Source organism: Apium graveolens, chromosome 8 (assembly GCF_009905375.1).
Source record: "Apium graveolens cultivar Ventura chromosome 8, ASM990537v1, whole genome shotgun sequence".
NCBI lineage: Eukaryota > Viridiplantae > Streptophyta > Magnoliopsida > Apiales > Apiaceae > Apium > Apium graveolens.
Window position 1 is genome coordinate 110,478,167 of NC_133654.1, and position 20,293 is coordinate 110,498,459.

Below are 20,293 nucleotides of genomic sequence, written 5' to 3' on the forward strand. Positions count from 1 at the left end.
CAGCTTTTACCAATTTTACTGAGTCAATCTGAATCCAAAGTGATTCTTGACAAAGTTTGATATCAGCTTCTCTTCTGCATTCCTCAGGAATTGAGCTAATGTAGCCTTGACTTGCTTTATTTCTTCATCTTGACTTCCAATCTGGTTGATTGCAGTCCTAAGTGCTGAGATATGATTTCTTTCTAATCCATCACCAAGTCTGATTACCCTTGGATGAGATGATTCTTCATCATAGCACATACATTTCTCTTTCAGAATAACTTCCAGTTTAGCAGAATTTTTCTTCATTGGAATTTCATTTCCATCATCTTCAACTATCTTTGGAACAAATTCTGCAACCCTTGTTCCAGAGATTCTGGGTTTATCCCTTATGGTCTTCATTATGAAATTTGACCATCTTCTGGTAATCTCAGACTTTATCTCCAAAAGATAATGAAAGAATTGAAGTTCTTTCAGAGATTTGTTCAGCACATCTAATTCCGATATTCGGTATGTTCTTCCATCTTCAAGAAACAGAATCAGCTTTTCTTTGACGTTACTCTTATCATGAGCATCCAATACCACTTGAACAGATATAACCTTGTCAAGGTGTTTCTGTGTAACTTCTAAAAGTACTTTGTCAGTTAATAAGAATGGATCTCTGGTAATTACTTCAACTCCTGTTTTGATTTTGGCTTCTTCAGAACCTAATCTAGCTCTGTCTCTAGCTTCTCTGGCTTTCAATCCAACAGTCATGAAATCAGATAGCAGTTGACTTGTGGCGCCCCAAAATCCTGGGTCAAGGATCTTGGAGGCCACGCCATCTCAATCACTATAAACCACATACCTCGCATCATAATATATAAATACTCACACTTTAAGACCCAACACTTATCACACACACACACTTATAGGTTATTGTCTTGGAAACGAACCATTCATTACTAGAGTAGATCAACCATAAAGTGATAATTATTACAACCCAAAAGTAATTAAGTCTTACCGGGGAATAACCTTTAAGTAAGGCTAGTCCGTCGGCCAAGTATACGTTTCTTATTTATTACCTTACATAAGTCATACTTATAAATAAGCCGAACTAAAAACAACTGAAAACAACTGAAAACCAATCCAGCTTATTCGGACTACCTGTGGTACAACACCAAACAACCTACGGAACAGCTGGCCATTTCCTACCCGTTTCCTGGATGTGGTTCTCATGGTAGGAATCTTGATTAACTGTTGTGTTGTGTCAATTTAAGAAAACAAGTGTGAGCTATAATGCCCAACATAAAAATGTACAGTATGAAAATGATTGTATGATAACTCACGTAAAACATCATATATGATAATTATGTTTTATTCGAAAATAGTTTTCCTTGATGATACACACCTTCTTATGAAAACAATTATTTACTGGATTTTATTATCCTGCGAATACCTTAATAGTAAACCCAGTACCTAGCCTTGGGTTACAGTATTGCATCACAATTCCAATTGGAAGAATAGGACATTCACCGGAGCCACTGTCTACGATGATCAGTCATACTACGAAAATATAGTAACCTTTTCTACATGTAGATGAACCATTCGCTTTTATTATTGGTAATCACCCTGGCCGCATTTGGGCCTTTTCTGTGTCCGTCCTTCTCAGGTACACACTTCGTGTCTATCCCTCTCAAGACACGGTTTTGTGTCCATCCCTCTCAGGTACGCATACTCCAAATGTTCATCAGTATATAAGATATCTTCTCATGTGGTAGTAAATTGGTAGTCTCCCCAGTCCACGAAGTACTGGAGTCTACCCCTCATTGTCCTTATAAGAATCTCATCATCAATCTGGAACTTAAATTGTTCCCCAAGCATATTGCTTGTTGATAGGTACACTTTGATTTGTACGTATATATATGTACTTTCGAGAATTTTCGGAAGAAGTACTAGGGATGTGAATTGACCGTTATCAACATATTTGTTATATAAGGGGGAGTTCCTTTTGAAACTATAATCCAAATATTTAAAATAAGTCGAGATAATATTCTCCGATGATCTGAAATTATTCGAATGATTTTCCGAAAATTAGAAAGTATTTTGAATCTGGTTCTATGATTTTTAAATCATAATTAAACCATTAAATAAATAATGGTTAATAATAAAATATTAATCGTTGAATAATTAAACCTCAAATAATTATACTTTTAAAAGAATATTTAAAATAATATTCCTCAACTATTTTGGGTTTAAGTAATTTAATAATCTTTAATATTTAATCGAGTCTGAAATAAATATTCACTGGAGAATACTTCTCCCATAATAAATGAATAGTAAATAGATATTTATTATTCGAATGATAAAGTATAGTTGAAGGAATGTGATCTTTAGAAATCGTTTTAATAAAAGTTCGAGGTGTTTAGTATTTTGTAAGTGGACGTTGATTCCTTTTAAACCGTACTACTATGGACTTTTAATCATCCTACAATATCATCGGGATGATCACCGGGTTTTTATCTTTAATCCCGACCGACTCACGGTCTTATACTTATACGTCATTCTTAAAGCGGAATTAAACATTCTACGATACTTACTTCTCGTACAACATCGCTATATTATGCGAAAAGTACAATTACTACGTATCATGGCAAGCATGGTATTTATGCAATGATAATAAAAAAATCCTTTCACAACATAACAGTAAATGGAGTTGGGTTCGTAAACTTGCCTGGGTATCTCGAGGTGGAGGATGCTCTAGGTTCCGCTCAGAAATCTATAATCACAAACACAATTCATTTCTTTAGGTTCCGTTCTAATTTACGGCTACCCGCACTCATGCGCTAATTATTATGCACCCTCTCAACTTATATTACCCTTATTATTCCTTTAAGTCCTTATTCACATTATGGTCGCTTCCTTTTTTAAAGTATCTTAAGTTCATTTTCATTTTCGTCGTCAGCTCCGCTTATAGATTCTACGGTTTCTAATCGTGCGGTCTCGGCTCCGATATTTTTATAAAATTGAAAAATCATTAAATTCACTTGAAATTTTTATGGAAGTTAGGAAATGCAATATAATACTCTCTTTAAAAATTTCATGATTTATGAACATTCTTAAGTCTATCCTTTATATTTCCAAAGTTCATAATTCGTAGCAGTTTTTATCGCGTAAATCACTTTTAGTAAAATGGCCATAACTTTTGATCCGTAAATCAAAATCAAGTGATACAAGTGCCTAAACGATCCTTATAACATTTTATATCATAATCAAGGGTTATTTTTCAAGAAACTACAATTTAAATCTTCGGGAGTTTCTGCAGAAACCTAAAGTTATGTTTTGTTCGTTTTAACGAGAATACGGTTACGATCGGAGTTTCGTTTATGCCTTAAATCTTTATACTACCACCAATAATCAATCTTAAATCTACTTAGCTAAACATCAATATTACAACAATAATCTCACCAAAACTAGGTTTACAACTATATACTAAAAGGATCTTGAACTTAAATCTTAAATAAGGTAGGGTCAAAGATTTATACCTTTCTTGAGAGCTTGAGATGTGTTCTTGATGATGGTGAAGTCTTGGGAGTGCTTAGTATAGTTTTTGGAACCTAAAACAACCATTAAAATCAGGAAACCAAAGAAGAGTTACTATTCACACTATTTATTATCAACTTTTTTAATTTTATTTCACCCATCAAACCTTGATAAAAAGAGCTCAAAGATTTATCTTACCTTATTTTGGTTGGTTGGAAGCTTGAGAATTAATGGGAGAATTTATCCATGGCTAGAGCTTGAAGTTTTAATTTTGATTTCTTTGTTTTAGGGTTAACGGCTGAATGGAGAAGGTTGGGAGAGAAAGAGAGAATTTTTGGTGATGCTTCCTTGGTTGCTTCTTGAAAATGAGGCTTGTGATATCTTTATATTTGATTGTTATTCCTTTGTATCTATCCTAGGATTTGATCTTTGTTGCCAATCTTGGAGACAAATCTAGCTAGCATTGGTAGATTACAAGCTAAGCCACTTGTTTAGCTCTTTAACTTACTATTTGATAGCCTTTGTTGATCATCCTACACCTTAGCTCACTATTTGATAAAGTAACCATGTTTACTTTTCTACCATGGTTAGTTAGTGCGTTACGTTTATTTAATCATTTACGCGTTCGCTCGGTCGCTTAAACATTTTCGTAATACTTCCTCGTAAATGGTTCGCGACATAATTCCTCTCATATTTATTCCTTATGTTTTGAATTATCATACTTGGATGTAAATCCGTAGGGTTTTAAATTCGTAATTATATTGTGATTCCCGTAATCCTCGATGATTCGTAAATATGGTCATTTTTCAAAGTTCGTTTTCTTCGAAAACTAAAAGCGTTTACATACATTCATTTGGTACGTATAATCATAATATCAACTCCGAAACCCATTTTCTCATGCACTACATAGTGTGGGCTTAAAAAGTTTTTCTCGTCCGTCAGGCTTACTATTCATTAAACATTTTACAATGTTTCAAAAATTCGAGTTATTACATTCTTCCCCTCTAACAAGGATTCCATCCCGTAATCAATTAGAAACTAAGTGGGGATATCTATTCCTCATTGCGTCTTCAAGTTCCCAAGTTGAATCCTCGACATTTTGATTTCTCCACAAGATTCAAACCAGCTTCACAGTCTTGTTCCTCACCACTTGTTCTTTTTGGTCCATTATCCTTACTCGCTGCTTGATGTAGGTCAGGTCTCGTTGTAAATCTACCTGTTCGTATTCTATTACGTGTCGTGCATCTGTATGGTACTTCCTTAACATGGACACATGGAACACGTTGTGCACTTGTTGCAGATTAGCAGGCAAGGTGAGCTCGTAAGCTAGAGGTCCTATTCTCCTCAAAATTTTAAAGGGTCCTATGAATCTGGGACTCAGCTTCCCTTTCTTCCCAAATCTCATCACTCCTTTCCACGGAGATACCTTCAATAGTACTGAATCTCCTACTTCATATTCCCTATCCTTCCTGTTCTGATCGGCTTACTTCTTTTGTCTCACCTGAGCTGCTACCAGTCTTTTCCCGATGAGTCCCACCATTTCCCTGGTCTGTTGGACTAACTCTGTTCCTATTATCTTGTGTTCTCCAACTTCATCCCAACATAGGGGAGAGCGAAATCTCCTTCCATAAAGAGCTTCATATGGATGCATTCCTATGCTAGCGTTATAGCTATTGTTGTAAGAAAATTCGATCAGGGGTAAGTGGTCATTCTAATTTCCTTTAAAGTCGATGGCACACACTCGTAGCATATCTTCTAGGGTCTGAATAGTCCTTTCGCTCTGTCCATCAGTCTGGGGGTGGTAAGCAGTACTCATGTTTAGTCTGGTGCCTACACATTCCTGGAAGCTTCTCCAAAATCAAGAATTAAACCTTGGGTCTCGATCTGACACTATGGCAACGCCGTGTCTCACTACAATTTCCTTTAAGTAAATATCCACCAACTTGTCTACGGTGTACCTTTCGTTAATTGGTAGAAAGTGTGCGGACTTGGTCAATCTATCTATGATAACCCATATGACGTCGTGATTGGTCTTTGTCCTTGGTAGACCTGTCACAAAATCCATGGCTATATGCTCCCATTTCCATTCCGGAATTTCCAGGGGCCGTAATAGTCCACTAGGTCACTGGTGTTTAGCCTTCACTCTCTGGCATGTCAAGCACTTGCTGACATACTCTGCTACTTCTCTCTTCATGTTAGGCCACCAATAATATTCCTTAAGGTCACGGTACATCTTCGTACTTCCTGGGTGGATTGAATATCTGGAGTTGTTCCCTTCATGCAGCAGCTCGTCATTTAACTCTTGCACATTTGGAATCCAAATTCGGGATGCATACCTCATGATCCCTTTCTCGTCCTTCTCGCATCTCATTTCCTCACCGATCAATGTTCCTCTTTCTTCACTCATCTTCTTTTCCTGACATACTCGTATCTTTTCAGTCAGTTCCGGCACTAGCTTAATCTCAAATAATCCTTCTGTTCCTTTACCGGTCGTCCTCACATCAATTTCCATCTTCTCAAATTCTTTAATTAATTCCTCAGATGTCATTATCATTTTGAGTCTTTCCTTCCTACTAAGGGCGTCAGCCACCATATTGGCTTTACCAGGGTGATACAAAATTTCACAGTCGTAGTCCTTAATTAACTCTAACCATCTCCTCTGTTTCATGTTCAGTTCCTTCTTGGTAAAAATATATTTGAGGCTCTTATGGTCTGTGTAAATCTCGCACTTCTCACCGTATAGGTAGTGTCTCCAAATCTTCAGGGCAAACACTATGGCTGTTAATTCTAGATCATGCGTCGGGTATCTGCTCTCATACTCCTTCAATTACCGAGAGGCATACGCTATAACTTTGTCGTGCTGCGTAAGAACACATCCTAATCCTTTAAGCGATGTGTCCCTGTATATCACAAACTCTCCCTTTCCATCAGGAAGAGCGAGCACTGGTGCTGACACCAGCCTCCTTTTCAGTTCCTGAAAGCTTTCCTCACATTTCTCTGTCCATACAAACTTTTATGTCTTCCGGGTAAGTCTAGTCAGTGGACCGGCTATCTTAGCAAAGTCTTGCACGAATCTTCGGTAATATCCTGCTAAACCCACAAAGCTCCTAACTTCTGTTGGGGTAGTTGGTCTTTCCCAGTTGGACACCGCCTCTATCTTGGCGGGGTCAACTAAAACTCCTTTGCTACTCACCACATATCCCAAGAACTGAACTTCCCTTAACCAAAACTCGCATTTCGAGAACTTGGCATATTAATTTCTCATTCCTCAATATTTCTAAGACTATCCTCAAATGTTCTACATGTTCTTGCTCTGTCTTTGAGTAGATTAGAATATCATCTATAAAAACTATCACACACATATATCTAGGTACCTTTTGAACACTCTGTTCATCAAATCCATAAAGGTTGTGGGTGCATTGGTTAGCCCAAATGACATGACTAAGAACTCATAGTGTCCATACCTAGTGTGAAAAGCAGTCTTCGGTATATCCTCGGGTTTGATTTTCAACTGGGGATACCCTGTCCTCAAATATATTTTGGAAAAATGCACAGCTCCCTTGAGTTGATCGAATAGGTCATCAATCCTAGGGAGAGGGTACCTATTCTTAATAGCCAGCTTATTCAATTCTCGATAGTCTATGCATAATCTCATACTGCCGTCCTTTTTCCTTACGAACAGTACTAGCGCTCCCCATGGCAACACACTGGGTCTTATCATCCCATTATCTAATAACTCTTGTAGTTGAGAAGCTAGTTCCTTCATCTCAACTGGGGCTAGCCTATAGTGGGCGTTAGATACTAGTGTCATTCCCGGTGCTAATTCTATAGCGAATTATATATCTCTGTCGGGTGGCAACCCTGGTAAGTTTTCTGGAAATACATCCTCGAATTCATTTACTATGGGTAGGTCCTCTATGTTAGGAACTTCCTTCTTCGTATCCATCACATAAGCTAAATAGGCTTCTTTTCCTTTCTTTAACAATCTTTTTGCCTGTAGCATTGTCAGAAATTTCTGGGTCTGTCGTTGCCCTCTAAACACTATTTCTTTTCCATTTTGCACTCTTATCTTTACCCTCTTCCGTTGACAATCTATTTGCGCTCCATTACTGGATAACCAATCTATTCTTAAGATTACATCAAATTCACCTAACGCAAATGGGATTAATTCAACTTCGAAGACTCTTCCTTTTAATTTCAACTTGCATTTAGGGTGTACTTGATTTACAGGAATTATTTCTTTGTTTGCTATTTCCACTTGTAATACCTCACATAAGGGTACGGCGTTAAGTTTTAACCTTTTAGCAAAATCTTGAGATATAAATGACTTGGTTGCTCCAGAATCAAATAGGACATTTGCATGTTTAGAATTTAACAGAAGGGTACCTGCTATCACGTCAGTGTTTCGGATAGCATCCTGAACGGTCATGTTAAAGGTCCTAGCAGCTGGGGGTCGGTTGGATGCAGCTCTGCTCATTCCTGAGGCTGGGGATCTCAATATCGGGAAATCCTTCCTCATGTGCCCTACTTTTCTATATTGGAAACATGTCACGCTGGGTTGGTTACAGTTGTTGGCAAAGTGTCCGGTCTAACCACACTTATAGCATTTCAAAGGGGCTATCGCCTGGCTGCATACTACAAGGTGTCTCCTCCTACAGGTTTGACACTCCGGTATTGGGGCACGGGGTTGGCTATGAAATGTTGCCCTAGATTGTCTGCCGCCCTGGCCAATACTCTCACTTTGGGCCTTTCTGAATCCGGGGCCTCTCGCAGGTTGGAACACCACTCCCCTGATGAACCTGCTCGGAAGGCTCCTGTTCCCGGTTCCTACTCCTCCTCCTCCGCCTTGGCTTCTTATCTTCCTCTTCCTATTTTCCTTTTCCTTCACACTCTACTCACTGCCAGCTTCAACAATTGAGGCTTTCTGCACTAAGGTGGCATAATCTGTCAGCTCTAGTACTGCCACTCGGTTCTGGATCCACTGTTTCAGACCAAGCTGAAACCTTCTCGCTTTCTTCTCTTCGGTATTCACGAACTCGGGAACAAATCGTGATAGCTCAGTAAATTCGGCCTCATACTCTGCCACAGTCATCCTATCCTGTTTCAACTCCAGAAACTTTATCTCCATCTGGATTTCCATAAACCTAGGGAAATACTTATCTAAGAACAGTTGGGTAAACCTATCCCATGAAATTACAGCATCAGTCTCTAGGTTTCGTTTCGACTCCCACCAGTGATTAGCTTCTCCATTCAGTATGTAAGAAATGAAAATGATCTTGTGTCATTCTTCTACACCTAGTATTTTGAAGGACTTTTCTATCTCTTTGAGCCAAGCCCGTGCTTCAACGGGGTAGGCAGATCCTAGAAAATCTGGGGGTTTGAAATATTTGAACGCCTTGAAGCCAGTGGCTGTAGTCCGTTGGGTAGCATGCAGCTGTGGTGGAATGGGCTGTTGGTTCAGATTTTCTCTTAAAAGTTCCATAAACTCATTCATGGGATTCCCTCCCTGATGGGTATCCTCAGCCTCTTCTTCTACATATTCTTCCTCATCATATTCATTAAAGTTTAGGTCCTCTTCACTTTCTTCATATACTACAGGGTCAGGTTCATTCTGTTGTTGGTTAACAGATTCTGCGGGCTGTGCCCTGGTTCCTCTTCTACGGGGTGGCATTATTCTGGTAATGAAAATTTGTCAATATAGTTAACATTATTTTACAATTGGATTAATTTAATCATATGTAAGCATGTCATCTATTATCTAGCATGTTTTTATCAAGTGCAATATTATGGAAATCAATTTCTTAATAACTGCTAGATATATACCATGGGGTCTCCCAATTATATCTTGGGGATAAAACAACTAATCGAGTTCATATATGGCTTGATTATACTACATTATTACTTGTCCTGACTACTGAAATGCAAATGCATAAGTCGTGTACCATGAAGGGCTAGGAACGCTATCTACTATTAGCTATCCTATCAAAATTGGTGACAAATCAACCAGCCTTCTTCAAGGTCCATAAATAGTCACTAGTCCCTCAGTCACTGTCACTGTGTGTGAGGTCACGCACCCTCCTCATCGCTCCTTCCAACATCAGCTCTGCATCAACTACCGGGATGTATCCTCGAACCACCATCATCCTCATCTGAACCCGGGTACGGAGCTCGATCCCATCAATCTCTCTGTGGGCTATGGCTGGGGAAGCAGCTCTGAAGTCCCCTAGGTATCCTAGTCTGATAGCTCTCTCAGCTGTTAGTGTCTGGTGTAACTCCATAATGCGGGCAGATGCCGCAGTGATCTCAGCGTTAAGCTGAGCCACCATCCAGTCATGTACAACTATATACATGGTCGCCGGGGGTGGTAGAGGTGAGTCTGGGTCGCTAGAGGATATGTCATAAGCCTCGTAGATCTGTGCATCCATCCCATCCTCCTCATCATCATCAATATAGGATAAAGGGTTCTGCATCCCTGGGTGTGGTGTAGGAGAGCGAATAGTCGGAAGATGGTACATCTCTACATCCCTCCAGCCTAAGTCATCTCCCTGGGGCATCTCAACGTCATCAGCTATGGGTACAGGAAGGTCAGTCTCCTCCTCCGGGGCATCCTCAGTAGGGTCATTATCTGAGTCATCAATGGGTGGGTCCTCCGGCTCCGGAGTAGGGTCACGCTCAGGGACTATAGCATTATCAACAAGGTCAACCTCCCTCATAGGCTCCACTGGTACCTGACATAATGGGCAAGGTGTTACTAACTTAGAGTCGGAATTCCCTTGAGGGTAAAACTGTCAAGACCACCCGTGTAGCCCGATGACGAACTCGACTTGAGCTTTAATTTATTATTCCTATGTCTACGTATTTTATATCCTATCGTTTCCAAGATTTGATAACCTAAGGCTCTAATACCATTTCTGTGGCGCCCCAAAATCCGGGGTCAGGGATTTCGGAGGCCACGCCATCTCAATCACTATAAACCATATACCTCACATCACAATATATAAATACTCACACTTTAAGACCCCACACTTATCACACACACATACTTACAGGTTATTGTCTTGGAAACAAACCATTCATTACTAGAGTAGATCAACCACAAAGTGATAATTATTACAACACAAAAGTAATTAAGTCTTATCGGGGAATAACCTTTAAGTAAGGCTAGTCCGTTGGCCAAATATACGTTTCTTATTTATTACCTTACATAAGTCATACTTATAAATAAGCAGAACTAAAAATAATTGAAAACCAATCCAGCTTATTCGGACTACCTATGGTACAACACCAAACAACCTACGGAACAGCTGGCCATTTCCTGCCCGGTTCCTGGCTGTGGTTCTCATGGTAGGCATCTTGATTCACTGTTGTGTTGTGTCAATTTAAGAAAACAAATGTGAGCTATAATGCCCAGAATAAAATTGTACAGTATGAAAATGACTGTATGATAACTCACGTAAAACATCATATATGATTATGTTTTATTCGAAAATAGTTTTCCTTTGTGATACACACCTTCTTATGAAAACAATTCTTTAGTGGATTATATTATCCTGCGAATACCTTAATAGTAAACCCAGCACCTAGGCTTTGGTTACGGTATTGCTTCACAATTCCAATTGGAAGAATAGGACATTTATCGGAGCCACCGTATACGATGATTAGTCGTACTACGGAAATAGTAACCTTTTTTACATGTAGATGAATGATTCCCTTTTATTATTGGTTATCACCCTGGCCGCATCTGGGCATTTTTTGTGTTTGTCCCTCTCAGGTACACACTTCGTGTCTATCTCTCTCAAGACACGGTTTTGCGTCCATCCCTCTCAGGTACGCATGCTCCACATGTTCATCAGTATATAAGATACCTTCTCATGTGGTAGTAAATTGGTAGTCTCCCCAGTCCACGAAATATTGGAGTCTACCCCTCCCTGTCCTTGTAAGAATCTCATCATCAATCTGGAACTTATATTGTTCCCCAAGCATATTGCTTGTTGATAGGTACACTTTGATTTGTACGTATATATATGTACTTCCGAGAATTTTTGGAGGAAGTACTAGAATTGTGAGTTGACCGTTGTCAACATATTTGTTATAATATTCTCTGATGATCTGAAATTATTCGAATGATTTTCTGAAAATCAAAAAGTATTTTGAATCAGGTTCTATGATTTTTAAATCATAATTAAACCATTAAATAACTAATGCTTAATAATCAAGTATTAATCGTTGAACAATTAAACCTCGAATAATTATACTTTTAAAAGAATATTTGAAAAAATATTCCTCAACTAATTTATGTTTAAGTAATTTAATAATCTTTAATATTTAATCGAGTCTGAAATAAATATTCACTGGAGAATACTTCTCCCATAATAAATGAATAGTAAATAGATATCTATTATTCGAATGATAAAGTATAATTGAAGGAATATGATCTTTAGAAATCGTTTTAGTAAAAGTTCGAGGTGTTTAGTATTTTGTAAGTGGACGTTGAGTCCTTTTAAACCGTACTACTATGGACTTTTAATCGTCCTATAATATCACCGGGATGATCACCGGATTTTTATCTTAAATCCCGGCCGACTCACGGTCTTATACTTATACATCATGCTTAAAGCGGAATTAAACATTCTACGATACTTACTTATCATAAAACATTGCTATATTATGCGAAAAGTTCAATTACTACGTATCATGGCAAGCATGGTATTTATGCAATGATAATAAAGCAATCCTTTCATAACACAACAGTAAATGGAGTTGGGTTCGTAAACTTGCCTCGGTATCTCGAGGTGGAGGATGCTCTAGGTTCCGCTCGGAAATCTATAATCATATACACAATTCATTTTGTTAGGTCCCGTTCTAATTTACGGCTACCCGCACTCATGTGCTAATTATTATGCACCCTCTCAACTTATATTACCCTTATTTTTCCTTTAAGTCCTTATTCACATCATGGTCTCTTCCTTTTTCAAAGTATCTTAAGTTCATTTTCATTTTCGTCGTGGGCTCCGCTTATGGATTCTACGGTTTCTAATCGCGCAGTCTCGGCTCCGATATTTTTATAAAATTGAAATATCATTAATTTCACTTGAAATTTTTATGGCAGTTAGGAAACCCAATATAATACTCTCTGTAAAAATTTCATGATATTTGAACATTCTTAAGTGTATCCTTTATATTTTCAAAGTTTGTAATTCGTAGCATTTTTTGTCGCGTAAATCACTTTTAGTAAAACGGCCATAAATTTTGATCCGTAAATCGGAATCAAGTGATTCAAGCGCCTAAACGATTCTTATAATATTTTATATCATAATAAAAGGTAATGTTTCAAGAAAATACAGTTTAAATCTTCGGGACTTTCTGCAGAAAGTTAAAGTTATGTTTTGTTCGTTTTAACGAGATTACGGTTACGATCGGAGTTTCGTTTATGCCTTAAATATTTATACTACCACCAATAATCAACATATCACCATCACCACACTAAATCCTCTCAAGAAAATCATGTTCTTGAGGCAACAACAATCAACCTTAAATCTACTTAGCTAAACATCAAGATTACAACAATACTCTCACCAAAACTAGGTTTACAACTATATACTAAAAGGATCTTGAACTTAAATTTTAAATAAGGTAGGGTCAAATATTTATACCTTTCTTGAGATCTTGAGATGTGTTCTTGATGATGGTGAAGTCTTGGGAGTGATTAGTATAATTTTTGGAACCTAAAACAACCATTAAAATCAAGAAACCAAAGAAGAGTTACTATTCACACAATTTATTGTCAACTTTCTTGATTTTATTTCTCCCATCAAACCTTGATAAAAAGAGCTCAAAGATTTATCTTACCTTAGTTTGGTTGGTAGGAAGCTTTAGAATTAATGGGAGGATTTATCCATGGCTAGAGCGTGAAGTTTTGATTTTGATTTCTTTGTGTTAGGGTGAAGGGCTGAATGGAGAAGGTTGGGAGAGAAAGAGAGAGTTTTTGGTGATGCTTCCTTGGTTGCTTCTTGGAAATGAAGCTTGTGATATCTTTTTATTTGATTGTTATTCCTTAGTATCTATCCTAGGATTTGATCTTTGTTGCCAATCTTGGAGACAAATCTAGCTAGCATTGGTAGATTACAAGCTAAGCCACTTGTTTAGCTCTTTAGCTTACTATTCGATAACCTTGGTTGATTATCCTACACCTTAGCTCACTATTTGATAAAGTAACCATGGTTACTTTTTTACCATGTTTAGTTAGTGCGTTATGTTTATTTAATCGTTTACGCGTTCGCTTGGTCGCTTAAACGTTTTCGTAATACTTCCTCGTAAATGGTTCGTGACGTAATTCCTCTCGTATTTTTTCCTTATGTTTTGAATTATCTTAGTTTGATATAAATCCATATGGTTTTAAATTCGTAATTATATTTTGATTCCCGTAATCTTCGATAATTCGTAAATATGGTCATTTTTCAAAAAAATTTCGAAAATTAATAGTGTTTACATACACTCATTTGGTACGTATAATCTTAATATCAACTCCGAAACTCATTTCTCATGCACTACATAGTGTGGGATTAAAAAGTTTTCCCCGTCTGTCAAGATTACTATTCATTAAACGTTTTACAAGGTCTCAAAAATTCAAGTTATTACATGACTTTTCTTAGGATCTGATGGTTTGACATTTTTCCATAGGAGTTTCTTCTTATCAGTAACTGTCATTTTGTTCAAATCAATATGAGCTCTGTCAGAGATTGATGTCTTGATGACTTGATCAGGATTTACTGATTCTTCTATAGCTTGCTGTTCTTCACTATGAACAACTTGAGCTATATCAGAGGTTGTCTTAGATTCTTCTGCTATCTTCTTTCTTTTCAGAGTTTGAACAGTTTCATCTTCTGCAGCTGTATCATCAAAAACCTGAACCATTTTGCACACAGCTTTCATCAGGATTTGAGGAATCTTCATCTTATGTTCCTTTGTTGGTTCATCAATCTTTCCTTTCCATTTATCCTTGGGATCAATTTCAACTTGTGATCTTGTCTTGGGCTTTGAAGCCTCAGAAGTTAACCTTTCCTTGATCACACTGCCTTTTGCCTTAGGCCTTGGAGGTTTCTTTGCATTAGAAGCTTTAGATTTAAGATTTGTCTTCTCAACTGCAAATCTAGTTTCTTCCTCCTTTAGAGTCTCTAAATACATTTCAGGATTATGCTTGAGAAATAATCTTCTAGCAATCTCTTCATCAAGTGTCTGAATCTTGGGATCCTTATAGTAAACAGTAGTCTCCCTTCCCTTAAGCTTCAGAGTTTGTAAAAACTTCTGAGATTCTTGACTTTCAGCTTGAATCAGAACATCAGAACTTGATATCAGATTTTGATTATCAGAACTTGCTACCAGGGCTTGAGCATTTACAGCTTCAGAACTTGAATTCTTCTGTGTAGAAGATTTACTAGAATCAGGATTTAGTTTCTGTGAAGAAACTTTGCTCCTTTGCCCTTGACCTTGACATTTGCCCTTGCTACGGTTTCCCTGGTCATCTCCTTTATCATCCTTCTTCTTCAGTGTTTGAATAGTAGAGCATTTGGACTTAACTACCTTCTCCCCCTTTTTGGCATCATCTGGCAGGAGTAGTGAATGAAGTAGTTCCACAGAAGATTGGATTTCATTGAGTTGTGCTTGTTGAGAGGCTTGATTCTGCAGGACCTCATTCAGTTAGCCCTGTTGCTTTTCTTGAACTTTTTCAATAGCCTCTACTTTTTCATGAATATGTCTGATAAACCTGTTCTTGTCTAGCTTGAGCATCAGGTCCAGCTTATCAGCATTTTCCTGTAGTTTATCAACCTTGGCATGAGTAATGGAGTGTTGACCTTGAAGACTTTTAGTACTGAGAGCTGTGACTTTTAGTTGAGCTTTGAAGTCAAAAATTTTCAACAACTCATTAGCTTTTGCAATATGATCTGATAAAACTTTTGAGCTGGGAATGAAGTAAGGTTCATTCCACTTCTTGATCCATTCAACTCCTCTGTGAGTTTCTTCCCATGGAACAGGAGCATCTTCTTCAACAAACTTTTTAAGCAGTGCCTCTTTTCCAAGAATTTAAGCTGGAGTATTTACTGGAGCTGACTCTCCAGAACTTGCTAGAAACTCATCATCTTCTGTCAACACAAGAGTGTGTGTGGCTGTAGGAGATTCTGGTACAACTTCATCTGTTTCCATATCCAGAATTGGAGTAGATGGAACTTCAGCATTTAATGGATAAACAGGTGTAGTTGTCACTTGTCCTTGTGGTGCTTCCAGAAACAAGACAAATGGAATGTTCAGCCTATGAATATCAGTTTCAGGACTTAATCCGGAATCTTAAACTGTAGTTGTTTCTCTGATTGGAGAGATAGGAGGTGTGATCATTGTGTCTGGAACAATGTCTTTAGCTTGAGATGGAGGTTGTAGAGCTTCAATTACTATTGGTTCTGCTGAGATCAGAGATTCCTGATCCCCTTCCTCAGCGTCCTTAGCATCCTTAGATTGAGGTTGTGCCATATGCCTACCTACTCTCATCTTCTTTGATCTGGACTTTGGTTGTGAAGGTGTTGCTTGAGCAGCATCAGAACTTGAAAGTCTTTTTCTTTTCAAACCAGAACCCTCAGCTTCAGTCTGTTTCTGAGGAGTTCCTCTTTCTAAAAAATTTCCTTTTCAGCTTCTACCTCTTTCTGAAAAATTACATTTTCAGCTTCTATTGTCACAGGTTCTGATGCCTGAACCTGGACTTGCTCATCTTCATTTGATTCATCTCTAAGAATCATCCTTCTTCTCCTTGGTGGAGATTTAGGAACAGATTTTGCTCTTGAAGATTTTACAACTGGCACCTTTTGGGAAGTACCAGAGGTTGGTTTGGTAGTAGGTGCTGATGGTTGTGGTTGAGAAGATTGTGCTGGTTGGAAATAAGTTCTGATTGTAGGCTGTGGTTGAGTGTTGGAAGGAGCTGGTTGAGTATTGGTAGGGTTGTGTTGGTGGAGGTTGAGAGGGTGCAACTTCAAGAAATTTGGGTGTGTATGTGTTGGGGTCAGAGTTTACTAAGAACTGTTTTACTGATGTAGGAATTTGAACGGGTCTTAGTATCTCTTTCTTTTTATCAGTAGATAACAAGTCTGTGAAGGCCCTTTAAGCAAGTTTAAAAGGTTGAAGTGACTCACTAAAGTTTTGGGGCTTATCAGGACAATAAAAATTGTAAATGAGTTGACAAAATCTAGCAAAGTAAGCAGTATTTGGGTCCTCATTCATCCTATCCCCAATAAAACCCAAAATAGCAGTAGCATAATCAAAGTGAGTTTGATTTAGAAGTGCATACCCTATTTGTTGACTCTGAATGGGAATGGCATCAAAGTTGGAGCATTTGTTGGCAAAAGCTCTGGTGATGCAGTCAAAAAAGTAGCTCCACTCCCTTCTGATGTATGGCCTCTTCAGCTGTCCCAGCTTGGACAGACTTTTCTCATAGCCAAGATTGGCCATCATACCCTGTAGAAGTGTTTCTTCAATCTGAGCATTAAAAGTACCATCTTCTGGCAAGTGTAGAGCTTGTTGAACAGTTGACAAGTTAACTAGATGCTCGTCTTACCCTGTTATGAAGATAATACTTGGGGACCCAGCTTCACCACCATCGTCATAAACTCCACTCCTCCAAAACTCCAGTATCTGTGTTCCTGAGAATAATTGTGGTTGAGTCAAAGCATACCCAACCTCACTGTTAGCAATAAAGTCTTGGATGAAATGAAGATCTGATGGAGCATCATCCTTGCTGAGAATAACCAAGTAATTATTGGGGACGAACATGGCTCCATTAAAGATGATGTCCTTGGGTGCCATTTCTGTAAGAAATTAAGTGAAAAGTTGTGTGTACGAAATGTGTTTGATACAATGCCTGTAAGAGATAGCTTCAGAGAATATTTTAGAGTGAGAGAGAATAAGAGAGATTAGAAAATAAGAATAGTAGGTAAAAGACTGTAAAATCTTTTAACTCTCTTATTTATACGCTCCACGTGACAACGGCTATTTTTATGAAGCTGAACAGACTTTTTACACCTGGAAGCATAGAAACAGTCAAAACAGTAATGAGTGGGCACGGTAAACGTGCAGTAATTATTGCTCACATGCTGTTACCAAAACAAACATGCAAACCATTAACCAAATGATTATCACTGTTGATAGGGATAAATAAATCCTGATATTACAGTTTGGGCCGCAAAGGCCCAAAACGAAAATGTATGATATTCAGACCAGAAAGGTTAACATGTTGGTCAGTCCTGATAGTCCAGATCAGGCCAGATGGAACAAAGAAGGCCCAAAAACCCTGTATATTAATTAATTTCGTAATTAATTAATAAAGGATAAATAAGCTATTGAGAAGAGTCCGGATAAGGATATAAATCCTTGTAGATTAGCCCCAAGGGGACCTAAAAGGATAAGGAATCAGTTTCCTACTATCTAGGACTCCGAAGTCCATTCTGACTATGAGACTTGCCCACCAAGTCTCATATACCAAGTCCAATTTAAGGACTCCCAACATCAATATAAGGGGTCTCACCCCACAAATCAGAACTACGTTTTTTGACTTGATCCTTGGCAATCAGCAAGGTACGTAGGCATCTTGTTAAGGCAGATTGAGTCACGAAACACAAGAGCAGTCAAAATCGAGTCTTGAAGCTCACGTTCCTTAGTAATAAATACAACAAATAATAACCTTAGTTTTTTATCTATAACATTTGGCGCCGTCTTTGGGAAAGCACAACAACAACCATGGCGAGAACACGGAGAACAATTGGAGCTCTGGAGGAAGGAACACCATCAGGGACAACCCAGGTGATTTCGTCAATCGTGGAGATTCCTCCCCATTCAACTTATGCATCTACTCAAGGGGAAGCCCAGATAGGGGCAACTCAACCTCAGCCACAAGGGACGACTCCCCCGACTATTGAAGGTACGAATCCTCAAGATCAACAAGTACATGTACCTGTGAATTTTCGACCTGTCGGGTATGAATATTTAACTATTGTTACTACTAACCCCCCTTATGGGATGCCCCTTTACCCCGAGGTTGGAGGAAGTTGACATGCTGGGCGAAGTGAAGCACGAGGGCAATCGCCCCCTATATACGAGGTTTGGATCCTATCCCCGAGGACCGGGAATTTTCTGGTCCTTACACTGAGAGAAACTCCGAATCTTCGGATGATGAAGTGGCCCCGAGAAGGAGGCGTCCTGGCAAAGAGCCGATGGCCGATGGAAGAAAACGCCCTCAAAGCACCCAAGAGGCGAATCCCCAAGAAGTACAGGAAAGGATCAGGGCTCATGAGGCTGAGATCCAAAGGCTGAGGCGCGACTTGGAAGCTCACCAGGCCACCAGACCCCATATACCTCCTAGGGGGAGAAATCCTCCTCCTATCATAGACCTGGATGGTCCGGTACGGAGAAGGGCTGTTGTCCCAAGAACTGATCCAAGCAATCTCCTTCCCCTTGGAGATCTTGATGATCCTACTCCGCCCTTCACTGAAGAGATAAAGAATGCCCATATCTCAAGGAAATTCAAGATGCCCATTATCAAAACCTATGATGGCACGGGAGACCCCGCTAATCATGTTAGGACATTCTCCAATGCACTGCTGCTACAACCCGTGAATGATGCTATAAAGTGTCGGGCCTTCCCTCAAACCCTGTCGGGTATGGCACAAAGGTGGTATAGTCGCTTGTCCCCAAATTCTATTGGGTTATTCAGAGAGTTAAGTCAGGCTTTTATTAAGCAGTTCATCAGTGGGAGAGTCCATGAGAAAAGTTCAGCATCTCTTATGAGTATTGTGCAGGGAGCAAAGGAATCCTTGAGAGATTACCTGAATTGTTTCACAAAGGAGGCTTTAAAAGTCCCAGACCTTGATGATAAGGTAGCCATGATAGCACTGCAACAAGGAACTAGGGATGAGTTTTTCAAGATGTCCTTGGCTAAACGTCCCCCTGAAAACATGTTCCAGCTCCAGGAGAGGGCAGGAAAGTATATCAAGGTTGAAGAGAGCATGAGGAAGATCGTAGTAAGTAATGAGCCCACTGGAGGCAAGAAGCGGAAAACTGATTTGGAGTATATTGCTAAGGACAAGTATCCTATAATCGAACAAAATTCTAATTCAACCCCCAAGAAGGGAGGACCTGGGCAAAATTTCACTGAATACGCTAAGCTGAATGCTCCTAGAAGCCAGATTTTGATGGAGATCGAGAAAGATAGAGATATTCGTTGGCCTAAGCCCTTGAAGGCTGATCCCGCCAAGCTAGATAAGAGCAAGTATTGCAGATTTCACAAAGATGTTGGCCATGACACCGATGAGTGTAGGCAATTGAAAGACGAGATTGAGTTTCTGATTCGAAAAGGAAGGTTGAACAAGTATACTGGAGAAGGACGGGACATGAATAATAATGGAAGGAATAACTTTGGAGATCGTAGGAGGGACCAAGACGATCAGGGACGGAATCCCCAACCTAGAGGGCCGGTTATAAATGCAATTTTTGGAGGGTCGTGACCTCGAGGGCCTGTGATAAACACGATCTTTGGGGGTCCAACTACTGCTGGATTGTCCAAAAATTCCAGAAAAGCATATACTAGAGAGGTTATGCATATTGTTGGAGAAGCCCCGAAGAGGGCCAGAACAGAAGTAACATTGGCTTTTGATGATTCAGACCTAGAGGGTGTAAAGTTTCCTGATGACGACCCCCTGGTCATAACACCGATAACAGGAAATAGCCCGGTTAAGAGGGTCCTTGTGGATAATGGTGC